This window comes from Suncus etruscus, chromosome 2, assembly GCF_024139225.1.
Source record: "Suncus etruscus isolate mSunEtr1 chromosome 2, mSunEtr1.pri.cur, whole genome shotgun sequence".
Classification (NCBI taxonomy): Eukaryota; Metazoa; Chordata; class Mammalia; order Eulipotyphla; family Soricidae; genus Suncus; species Suncus etruscus.
Genome location: NC_064849.1, coordinates 89320748 through 89333400, shown reverse-complemented (window position 1 = coordinate 89333400; position 12653 = coordinate 89320748).

The window sequence follows — 12653 nt, the reverse complement described above, 5'->3', positions numbered from 1 at the left end:
ATTTTTGTGGTATAGGGATTGGTCAGTTCACTTCTGGAGGCATTGGCTTTAGAGTGGAAACTGAGGCCCCTTGTCTAGGGCTGATTTCCGGCAGGTACTTCTTGATGACTTTTCCAGTCTTAGTTTTAAAGTGCCCATGAGCAGAATCCCCAGGTTGACTGATGAGGCCTATGGGTCTCATCAGTTCATGGGTCTCTGCAGAGCTCTGAAATTCATGTTCAGTGCCTAGAAGAGCCAGAGTGCCCCCCCCCATTGGCCCCTTGGAGTGTAGAATGCCACAGCACTTGACCCATATAACTTCTTGCTGGGTAGCCCTGAATTTGAAGCGCTGGGAGCTAGTCTGAAAGTGTGCTATTCCTTGGATTAGAAAATGGATTTAGGGGCCGGGTAGGTGGCGCTGGAGGTAAGGTGTCTGCCTTGCAAGCGCTAGCCAAGGAAGGACCGCGGTTCGATCCCCTGGCGTCCCATATGGTCCCCCCAAGCCAGGGGCTATTTCTGAGCACATAGCCAGGAGTAACCCCTGAGCGTCAGAAGGGTGTGGCCCAAAAACCAAAAAAAAAAAAAAAAAAAAAAGAAAATGGATTTAAATGGGGCCGGAGAGATAGCATGGAGGTAAGGCATTTATTTGCCTTACATGCAGAAGGATGGTGGTTCGAATCCTGGCATCCCATATGGTCCCCTGAGCCTGTCAGGAGCGATTTCTAAGTGAAGAGTCAGGAGGAACCCCTGAGCACTACCAGATGTGACCCAAAACTCAAAAAAAAAAAAAAAAAAAAAAAGGATTTTGTGGGTCCAGAGTGATGGCATAGAGGGGAGGTCATTTGCCTTGCATTGCAGCTGACCTGAGTTTGCTCCTGGGATCCTACCTATATGGTTCCCTGCCAGAATCCATGGGGACCTTCAGTTTGTTGGAAGCTTAGTCTCTCCACTTGGGGCGCCCAAGATCCTAGTTTCCTTTTGCCTAGAAGGGTGGGAGCCTGAGCTCTGTCCTTCAGTGAGTACTTGTGGGTACAGGGGCCCCTCTGATCTCCCAGGCCTTAGTGGGCAGCAGCAGGCAGAGATGGATTATTAGAGGGAGGCAGAATTGAGAAGAATCAGGCTAGGACCAGCCTCAGCTTAGGAGCAGATGAAAAGCCTCATATATATACCCAAGTATCCATGAACCTGAGACCACTGTGTCATCTCAAGGGACCAGCCTTGCTGAAGGGGGTGATCAAAAGGGCACAGAATGCACAACTCCTGCCCCATCCACCCTACACGGTCTCCTTCCTTCGCCCACACAGATGGATGAGACCGCCGTGACATCATGCCAGGAATTCCCCAAACTTGTGACTTTGAGGTGGGTCCTACGGAGTTTCCCAGGTCTCATACACATAAGGTTTGCCTCGAAGTGTTTCAGTTCTGCACTGGCTGAGATGTCCCCCGTCACCACAGCTGCCATGTGTCCCCCTTCTGCTATGTGTCAGCCGTCCCTGTCCCATCAGTCTCATGTGTCTCCTTTGCCCCTCCACTCTGCCAGGAAGGGGATGGAGCCTTCCAGAACCTGGTCATATTCATGGTGGGTGGATGGATGGGTGCTGGCATGGGAACCTGCTCTGTTGAGAATTAGTATCCCCCTAGTCTGTAGTCTCTGCCCCCCCCACTCTTTAGAGGCAAAATATGCCCCGAATTCCTTGTTGGTTCCTTGTTAACAGTTTTGGGGAGTCGCTGCTGCAGAAATTCCCCAGCAGCCCGATTTCTGGGAAGAATCAGAGAGAAAGCCACCTGCAGCCCAGCTAGCACTTAGGTGCGCTGTCTCTCTGGGCGTCTGGGTCTGTATCCCTTTCTTAAGTGGGGAGCAGACCAGGCCCCACCTAGGACAGCCCTGATGACTGACCGAAGTCCCCAGACATAGTGGCTGGCCCCAGATCTGTGGGTGCCTCCCGACATCCCCAGGGCTCAGCTGGTATATCTCTGAATGACATTCCCAGGGGCCCACAACAAGTGACCCCGCAGAACTGTCCCTGACCATCATTGGGGCTCATATAATGCCAGGGATTGAACCCCGGCCTCCATCATGCAGAACACACACTCAGGACCAGAGTGATGGCACAGTGGTAGGGCGTTTGCCTTGCATGCAGCTGATCCAGGACGAACCACAGTTTGGTCCCCCAGCGTCCCATTTGGTCCCCCAAGCCAGGAGTGATTTCTGAGCGCATTGCTAAGAGTAGTCCATGGGCATCTCCGGGTGTGGTCCAAACAAACAAACACAAAAAACCCACACACTCAGCCTATTTCTCTTTTCATAAAAAAATAACTATTTATTGATTGATTGGTTATTGGGCCACACCTGGTGTCGTTCAGGGGTCACTCCTGGCTCTGTGCTCAGAGATTGCTCCTGGCAGGCTTGGGGGATCATATGGGACGCTGGGAATTGAACTGAATCCCTTCCGGGTTGGCCACATGCAAGGCAAATGCCCCATCACTGTACTATCTCTCTGGCCCCCTTAACTATCTCTCACTCCTGCCCTTGGGGTGGAGCATAGTTTTTGGGTCAGATATTACTCCTGGCTCTGTGCTCACGGATCACTACTGCCACCTAGAGGGAGTCTGGTTAATGGGGTCACATTTGATGAATTGTCTGGGTTGGGGGACAGAGGGACACCAGGGATAAAATGGCCAATCAGGTGTGGGGTGGCTGAGAATGAGGGTATGGGATGAAAGGCGTGTGGAACTGATGGTGGCTTTATAGAGAATCCTTGGGTAGGGCATGATGATGACGAAGACGATGACAGAGATGATGACCGTGGTGAACAAGAGAGCCATTTAGGCCCGGAATCTTCTCTTGAGGCAAATCTGCTCGAATGTCCTTGTGACTGATGAACAATTGTGGTAACTCTGCTTAAATTTCCTCCTCACTGAGCAGCGCTGTCTTACATTTAGTTTATCTAATTGTTCTTGAAGAAAATACTTTGTCAAAATGACAATTTTCTTTCAGAGACTTGAAACTGGTTTTGTGCCTACAAAGTAATAATCATTTGGCTTTGTTGTTTCCTGGCATATCTTTTTTCTTTCTTTCTTTCTTTCTTTCTTTCTTTCTTTCTTTTTTTTTTTTCTTTCTGGAGGGTAAAGTACTGTTATTATGCTTAAAGCCATGGATAGGAGAGTTGAAGAACTTAATCTATTGAGTGAAAAGAAAATAATAAGGCAGGGTTGGAGGCAGAGCCAGGAGGAACCTTTGAGTTTTGCCGAGGGGGACCCCAAAACAAATCAACAGCAACAATAACAACAAAAAGGCATTAAATCAGGCAAAAGGTGTTTGCTGTGAAACCCACAAAATAAATATAGAAGAAACCTCAATAGTTACTTCATTAAGAGCTGCTCTGAGGTGACAAAATGTCATTTGAGGGGATTTTCTGATATTTTAGGCAACCCCAATGCAGCAGGGATTCTCCAAACAAAGATTTCCTTCCTTCCTTCCTTCCTTCCTTCCTTCCTTCCTTCCTTCCTTCCTTCCTTCCTTCCTTCCTTCCTTCCTTCCTTCCTTCCTTCCTCCCTCCCTCCCTCCCTCCCTCCCTCCCTCCCTCCCTTCCTTCCTCCCTCCCTCCCTTCCTTCCTCCCTCCCTTCCTTCCTTCCTTCCTTCCTCCCTCCCTTCCTTCCTTCCTTCCTTCCTTCCTTCCTTCCTTCTTTCCTTCCTTCCTCCCTTTCCTCCTCCCTCCCTCCCTCCCTCCCTCCCTTCCTTCCTTCCTTCCTTCCTTCCTTCCTTCCTTCCTTCCTTCCTTCCTTCCTTCCTTCCTTCCTTCCTCCCTCCCTTTCCTCCTCCCTTCCCCTCCCTCCTCCCTTCCTTCCTTCCTTCCTTTCATCCTTCCTCCCTCCCTTTCCTCCTCCCTTCCCCTCCCTCCTCCCTTCCTTCCTTCCTTCCTTCCTTCCCCTCCCCCTCCCTCCTCCCTTCCTCCCTCCCTCCCTCTCTCCCTCCCTCCCTCCCTTCTTTCCTTCCTCCCTTCCTTCCTTCCTTCCTTCCCCTCCCCCCTCCCTTCCTCCCTCCCTCCCTCCCTCTCTCCCTCCCTCCCTCCCTCCCTCCCTTCCTTCCTTCCTTCCTTCCTTCCTTCCTTCCTTCCTTCCTTCCTTCCTTCCTTCCTTCCTTCCTTCCTTCTTCCCTCCCTTCCTCCCTCCCTCCCTCCCTCCCTCCCTCCGTCCCTCCCTCATGGCTTTCAGAAGTTACTCCTTGCTCTGTGCTCGGAAATCACTCCTGGCAGGAACCACATGGGATGCAGGGGATCGAACATGGGTCAGCCACATGCAAAGCAAATACTTTCCCTGCTGTGTTATTGTTACAGCCCATCATGTGCTACTATTTTGTCCAGAGATCCTCTGCCTTCATGCACCAATTAGTCCCTTCCCAGGTTGGGGGGGTATCCTGACCAGGCTGTGGTTTTCTTGGGGGTCTTTTCAGGGAAGAGAGAAGAACCCATAGCATCACATTTCCAGTGGCCTGAGAAGCCCCAGAAGTCAGTGGTCCAGCGGCCACTTTGATGCTGCCCAGACTCCTCTCTGTTGAGCTCAATTTGGACAGTCCTGACCTACCCTAGCACCGCTCAATTGTCCCCAGAGACTGTCACATGGTTCTTCGTCCAGCAATGATGCATCACCCTTGGGTGAGCAGCGCTTCACAGAAGTGACTCCTTTGATGGGATATGTTGTCAGGAACTCTGAGGGGGTGAGACTGTGATAAGTGGGTGATTTTTGCAGGCAGCTGCTACACTGAGAATGGCTTTGGCCATGCCCTTTGAGGGGAGCTAAGGGATTAAGTTAAGGGACAAGCAACAGCAGAACCAGGGAATCTTTAGTGTTTTGGGGGACTTGTGGGGCAGTGCCCCCTGGAGTTCATATCAGCCTTTCCTCCTCCATCTGTACTAGAAGCAAGTGGTACTGATGGAGATTTTGGGGAATGATTTATGTGAACTGGGGAGAAGAGAGTCCTTGGAAAGTGTAGAGACAGAAGAGCCTGAGGCAGACAGATATGACCAACTGGGAGTCTTTATCAGGGGGCATCTTTTTTTTTTTTTAGGTCACACCAGGCAGCACTTGGGTTATCCTGGCTTTGCACTCAGAAATCGCTCCCGGCAGATTCTGGAGACCAGAGGGGATACTGAGAATCAAACTGGGGTCCAATCGGGGTTGGTCACATGCAAGGCAAACACCTTGCTGCTGTGCTATCGTTCCAGCTCCTTGAGGGTATTTCTTTTTTTTTTTTTTTGGTTTTTCAGTCCACACCCATTTGATGCTCAGGGGTTACTACTGGCTAAGCGCTCAGAAATCACCCCTGGCTTGGGGGACCATATGGGACGCGGGGGGGGGGGGGGATGGAACCGAGGTCCTTCCTTGGCTAGCACTTGCAAGGCAGACACCTTATCTCTAGCGCCACCTCAAAGGCCCCCATTCCTAGTTTCTGTTTATCTGTTTGTTTACAACTTGGTTTCACCCAAAACAAAGATTGTCTTATATGTAAACCCAGGCCTGGACAGGCTCAGGATAGCTGCCCTACCGTGGGGTGGTCTCTCTACTCAATAAAAACATTAGTTCTGGCAGGCAGCTGGCTCTCCATACCAGGAAGAAGATGCTAGACTACATGTTTCACCCTCAGCCTGGTTTGGATTGTTTCGTATATGACCCTGATTCACTCATTCACCTGGGGTTGAAGATACGGCGTGTAGGGTGATTTTACAGGGGGGGCATCTTTATTATAGAGGCCTGATGGTCACAGAGGCTGCCTGAGTCGTGCCCAGCTGCAGCCTGTAGTAGGATTCTGTAGCTCACATCTGGGCAAGGGCACAAGGATATGCTGACAAATCCTAGGTTAGGTTAAGAATTTTCCATCTATGCTGCAGCCAGGTCAGGCAAAGACTCACCATGGTCAGTCCTTATGACCTAAGGTCTGGGCTGATCTGTATCTAGAAGATAATACCTACCTAAAACCCTGAACAAAGGTGTTCCCGCAACTTCTTCTTCACGATAACCTCTGCCTTTGATATGTAAAAGCCCACCAGAGGACTTTTGTTTCTCTTGTGCTTCTCCCTACCGGTATGGGGAATTGGTTTGAATAAAGAAAGGAGCTCTGGCTTTAGGCTGGGGTAGAGGCAGCACTTGGCGGAGAGGCCATGAGGCAAAAAGCAGACTGACTTCAATGAATCTTTTCATGACTGCTTGTTGTATTATTTCTCCACTGCTACCCTGCTTCATCAGACCCTCTGCGTAAGGGGTTAGAAACACGGTGCCTGGGGTGATCTCACAACCTTTGGATTTTTATTTTACACTATTCTGTCCCTACTCCAACTGTTGTCTTAGTATAAAATATAAAGTCCATAATAGTCCTGGAGCCCTGAGGTGTGGTATGCTGCTCCTGCTGCTGAATCTTGAGGGATCAGCCTGAGACAGGCTATTGGGTTGCTTGTTTTTTTTTTTTTTTTGTCTTTTTGAAGAGAGGCCTCAGGTCCCTCTGAGAGAACATAAAAGCATCCCAGAGTTAGTAAGTGACTATCCTGGGCTGAAAGCATAGGGGACTCACTCAGGGGCCCTGGATCTCTGCTCATCTCTGTGACTGAAAAACAGCCCTTAGGCTGTGGAATGGTGGCACCCTTGCCCTGAAGGAAAAGGCTTCCTTGACTAAAAATTTTCATCGCAACCAGGAGCAGATCTGCATGCTAGCAACTTGCACTTTTCTGCTCTGGGAACTGAGGGGCACACGATGATCAGAGTTACTTTCAGGTCATGGACACTCGAACCCAAAAGTCTCTTCTCACACAGCCCACAGCCAGGGCCATCAGTGTCATCATCTCTCCTGGGGACCCTGAGGATGTCAGGGTCAACTGAGGCACTGCTGGTTAAGAAGATTCTTGTTGGGAGGACAGATCTGTGTACTACAGCACTTTGAGCAGCCATTCCAACTTCTGCTCATTAGATGCACCACCCCCAGAAACCCTATTAGTAAGACTGCAGCCCCCTAGCACCACCATGAGGATGTGACCCAGCACCCACTTTGGTAAGGATGTGACCCCCTAAGACCCCCTTTAGTAAGGCTGCTCCTCACTAACCCCTTCCTTTGTGAACACCCCAGTCCTGGAACATTACAGGGTGTCTTGGAGTTGGGTGATTATCACCCCAGGTGAAATGCTCTAACTTGGATATTATGAAGGTCAGTGATTAAACTCTCAGCTCATTTCCTGTTCTCTGGCACCTCTATAAATAAAGATCCCCACAAATGATGTAAGTGGCTCTGGGCTCATTCCTGGTGATATTTAGGGGACCCTGAGGTGCTGGGGATCAAACTGGGATTAACTGCATGCACAACCAGTGTCTTAAGCCCTGTCCTATTTTTTGTAGTGCCTCTACCCACATCTTCCCCACTTGTTGATTTAAAATATAAATTATAAAGAATAAAGTCCATGTGTTGGGTGAGGCCTCCCTCAACACAATGCCTCTAGCTCCTTTGGCTGTAGGATCTGAAAAGGCAGGATAATGGTGGAGAAATAATTCACAAGCAGTCAGTTAAAGTTTCATCAGAGTCAGCTTGCTTTTATTCCTCATGGTTTTTCACCACCAGGAGACTCTGCGCTATATGTCTGATCAACTAATGTCTTTCTCTTAGGAGCTCTGTCTGTCTTCCTTGTTGCTTCCTCTCTCGCCTTCCCCCAGGCACTTTTATTCTTTATTCAAAATAGCTCATCCCATCCCAGGAGAGGACAGGTCTGATTCTCCAGGTGGGATTAACATTCTCAAAAGGAACCTTAGATAAGGGCATTGGAGGAGGGATGACGCACGCCTGCTTTCGTTTCTTTTAATTTTCGGGGTCTACACCTAGCAGTGCTCGGGTCTTACTCCTGGCTCTATGCCTAGGGATCACTCCTGTGGGGTCAGAGGACCAATGGATGCCTGCATAGATGGATGATGGATGGTTGGGTAGATGGATGAAGAATAGATGATAGAATGGATGATGTATGAGTGGACTGATGATGGAAGATCATAGACGGAGGGGTGTATGCATGGCTAGATAGGTGGTGGGTGGATGGATGGGTGGATTATAGAAGAATGATGCCATGTGATGTGCAATGCAAGTTCCCTACCCACTGTACTATTTCTCTGGCCTGGACCTTTCCGGCTGACCCTTAGCAGCACCAATGATGAATGAGGCAGGAATGTAACCAAAAGCTAATTTGGGCTTTAGGACCAAGACTGAAACACTGAGGTTTATTGACTTCCTTCTCTCCTTCCTCCTTCCCTCACACCCTCCCTCCCTTATTCCCTCCCTCCCTCCCTCCTTCTTTCCTTCCTTCTTTCCTTCAACAACAACAACAACAAAGATTGAAACACTCCAGGTTCATCAGATCTGATCAAAATAGACCTTTTCCGATTGATGAATTGTTTGTTTTTCTTTGTTTTTGGGTCACACCCAACTAATTATTCTGGATGATATTGGGAGGGTGTTTTGGGGTAAGCAAAACTGACTAGAATCAGGGGTCTTCAAACTACGGCCCATGGGCCACATATTGTATTTATTCCCATTTTGTTTCTTCACTTCTAAATAAGATATATGCAGTGTACATAGAAATTGGTTCATAATTTTTGTTTTTACTATAATCTGGCCCTCCAACAGTCTGAAGGACAGTGAACTGGCCCCCTGTTTAAAAAGTTTGAGGACCCCTGGACTAGATCAACAAAACTGACTACCTCTCAGCAAGTTTCTAGACAGCCATTGCAATGCTGTCTCTTCTCTGAGTCTGCAACCTGCAGCTCTACCATGCAGATTTTAGATTTGTCAGCACCCATAGCAATGTGAGCCAATTCCTTAAAACCAATCAGACAACTATCATGCATCTCTCTCTGTTATGCCACCATTATGTATTCATCTATCCATCCATCTATCCATCATCCACCCATTATCCTTCCATCTATCATCATTCCATCCATCTACACATCCATCTATCCATTTATATGTTCAGTCATCCATCATCTATTATTTATCCATCCATCCACCATCCATCCATTCATGCATATATCTTCCATCCATCCTTCCATCATCAATCCACCCATCCATCATCCATTCTATCATCTATCCTTCATCTATCCACCCATTCATTCTATCATCCATAATTTATCCATTCTTTATCCATCTTTCCACTCACCCATCTATCCATCCATCCATCCATCCATCCATCCATCCATCCATCCATCCATCCTTCCACCCACCTACCAACCCATCCATCCATCCATCCATCCATCCATCCATCCATCCATCCATCCATCCATCCATCCATCCATCCATCCTTCCACCCACCTACCCACCCATCCATCCATCCATCCTTCCACCCACCCACCCATCCATCCATTCTTCCACCCACCCACCCACCCACCCACCCATCCATCCATCCATCCATCCATCCATCCATCTGTCTATTCACTTTTGTCTGTATCTTTGTCCTGGGAGCATATGGCTGTGGGTGCCTCTTGGGATGGTTATGCAATGCCTTGCTTTGTTTTGTTTTGTTTTTGTTTTGATACTGCAGAGACTAGCAGGATGCCAAGTCTTGGGTAGAAAAACCCTTTATGTGGGGTTTGTGGAAATGTGGAAAGAAGCATCTAATCAGCAGACAGCGGGGGAAGTGGTGCGGCTCTGCAGATCAGCACAGCACCCCAGTTGCGCTGTGGAGGAGGAGCAGCAGATGCTTGAAAAATTCCTTTCAGGACCCGCTGCTGAGTCTGGCAGTGTAACCTCTGCTCTCCCCTGGCTTTGTCCTGCCTTTCTGAGGGGGCGGGTCTGAGCCTTGTTGGACCCCTACTTTGCTGTGGGTATCCTCATCCTCAGTTGGCTGTCCTGGGGTCTGTCACAGAGGTAGCCTGGCTCTGCAGAGCCAACGTGGTGTCTCGCTGTGTTGGTCAGGAGCAGGAACAAGCCTAAGGCGCAGGACAGATGTGCCCACTAGAATCCAGTGCTTCATCCTGAGTGCCCATACTGGTCCCCTTGGGTTGGCCCTTCCCCTGAGCATCCTGGACCTCTGGTCCTGCATTAGAAGCTGCACCACACCTGAGGGACGGCACCAAGAGGCATGAAGCTTGTGTTCATTCCCTCCACTGCCCTCCAGCTACTCTATCCACTCTGACGTTCCATCCTCTCCTCTCTCCACCATGCTCTGCCTCTTCCCCACCCTCCAAGTCTTGTTCTCCTGTCTCCCCCACACCCATCCTCTCACTGGCCTCCAACCTCTCCATATGCTTTATCCCCTTCCCAATCCTCCAACCCACTCCCCTACTCTCCACTCCCCTTTATATCCTCTCTCCCTGAATGGCAGGACTTTAGCCTAGAATTAATGTTCCAGATACTACACTGCAATCACCCCAGTGACAGCTGTTAATACAGCTTGTTTTGTTTTGGGGGAGGGTTTTGGGCCATACTCGGCAGCACTCCAAGGTTACTCCTGATTCTGTACTCAGAAATTACTTTGATGCAACACTGGCAGATTCAGGGGTCCATATAGGATGCCTGGGATTGAATGAACCTAATTCTGTCCCAGGTCAGCCGTGTGCAAGGCAAACTCCCTACTATTATGCTCTGGTCCTGTATTTATTTATTTATTTATTTATTTATTTATTTATTTATTGGGGGGGTTGGGCCACACCCAGTGATGCTCAGGGATTACTCCTGGCTATGTGCTCAGAAATCACTCCTGGCTTGGGGGACCATATGAGACACCAGGAAATGGAACAGCAGTCTATCCTAGGCTAGTGCAGGCAAGGCAGATGCCTTATCCCCTTGTGCCACCACTCCGGCCCCCTTGTTTTGTTGTTTTCCCCTTCCAAGCTTTGTACCCAGCAGTGCTCAGACATTACTCCTGGCTCCATGCTCAGGGATCATCCTGGGGGGAGTGGGGGAGTGTTACTGGAGGGGCCCTATGCAGTGTTGGGGATTCAACAATGCAAGGATTGGAGCTACAGAATAGAAGTTCTGCCACATCCCTGCAAACCCACGAGGACCTTCTCAGACAGCTCCGTGGTCTGTCTGTACCTGAGGTCAGTGACTGATCCTCAGCCTCCTTGGGATTCCTGGACACCCTGGATAAAAGCGACTGTCGTGATCCTCATAAGCTGCTCCAGTTCCCTAACTCACCACTAACAATTGTAGGGAAAGGGTGGGTTTGAGCCAAATCTGGTGGTGTTCAGGGTTACTCCTAGTTCTGTGCTGAAATTACTCCTGGTGGGCTTGGGGGACCATATGGGATGCCAGGGATTGAGCCTGTGCATCAGCCACGTGCAAACACCATTCTGCTATACTATCACTCCTGCCCATCAATAATTTTGGGGGTGAGTGGGCAGAGAGATAGCACATGCCTTGCATGCAGCCGACCCAAGATGGACGGTGGTTCGAATCTCTGCATCCCATCCATATCTCCCTGAGCTGGCCAGGAGCAATTTCTGAGCGCAGAGTTAGGAGTAACCCGAGTGCTGCTGGGTGTGACTCAAAAAACAAACAAAAAATAATTTGGGGGGGGGGGCGTTCAGACCACACTCTGGTGATGCTCACAAGCTACTCCCAGCTCTGTGCTCAGCAACTGCCAGCAGGGCTCTGATGTGTTCCAGATGCAAATCTAAACCGGAGTCACAGCTGCTGTAGCCTCTTGCAGGCCGAAAGCCTTCCTTCCTGCCCTACCCCTCCAGCCTGGCCACTAACAATTATTCCTGTGACCCTTCTATTTCTGGGGGGGACCCACCATGGGGCCAAGCAACACTAGGTGCTAGCTGGGCCCTTCCAGTAGATTGAATAGGCCCTGGATTCCATCCATTATGTAAAACTGCCCAGATAACCCCATGGAACCATCTTCAGATCCCCACCCCCCTACCCAGAAGAAGGCGAAGGAATAGATCAGAGACAAAAAAAAAATCAGGAAAAGAATTTGGGTTCTAATTTATTATCATTACCATAGGCAGTATGCCAGGCGCCGATTTTGCACACAGTGCTCTGTAACTCAGGAGCTTAGAGGCTGGGTGAAGGGCACAGAATGGGGCCACATCTGCTGCGGGCAGGGTACAGGTCTGAGGGTGCCAATATCCTGGGCAGATTCGGCGACGAGCCTCTGCTGGCCCAACTCATGCTTTTCCTGAATTTCCAGGATCTATTTCTTATCGGTCATACCCCATTTTCCTCCCAGACTCCATGATACAGACCCCAGCACCCCGGAGATCTAAAACATGAGCGCTCCTCCCATGGGTGCTCCTGCCTCATCTGAGAGCACTTATACGGGAGCACCAGGAAACCAGACTTCCTTCCAGGCACACACGGTTTAGGGCAGGGCAGACAGGAGCACTGAACATAGCTTGTGGGGCAGGAGGTCCATAACAGTGCCATGGACTACTGGGTGCTTGCTTGCAGAACCCACTGTTTCTACTTGCCTGGGGCTGAAAATGGTCCCTGCATTTTAGAACTGGTAGAATGCCTCTCCCCGGCCCAGCCAATTTACAGCTGCTCTGCAGCTGGATACTGAAGTGCACAGGCAGAAACTCTGGGTTTGGGGGGTGAGGCTAGCTTTGGGACCATGCTGGGATGCCTCTCTGGACACATTGCCTACGGTACCAGTGCCAGCTGGGACAGAGCAGAAAAAGGACTGGCTTTCCTAGTGATCCATGG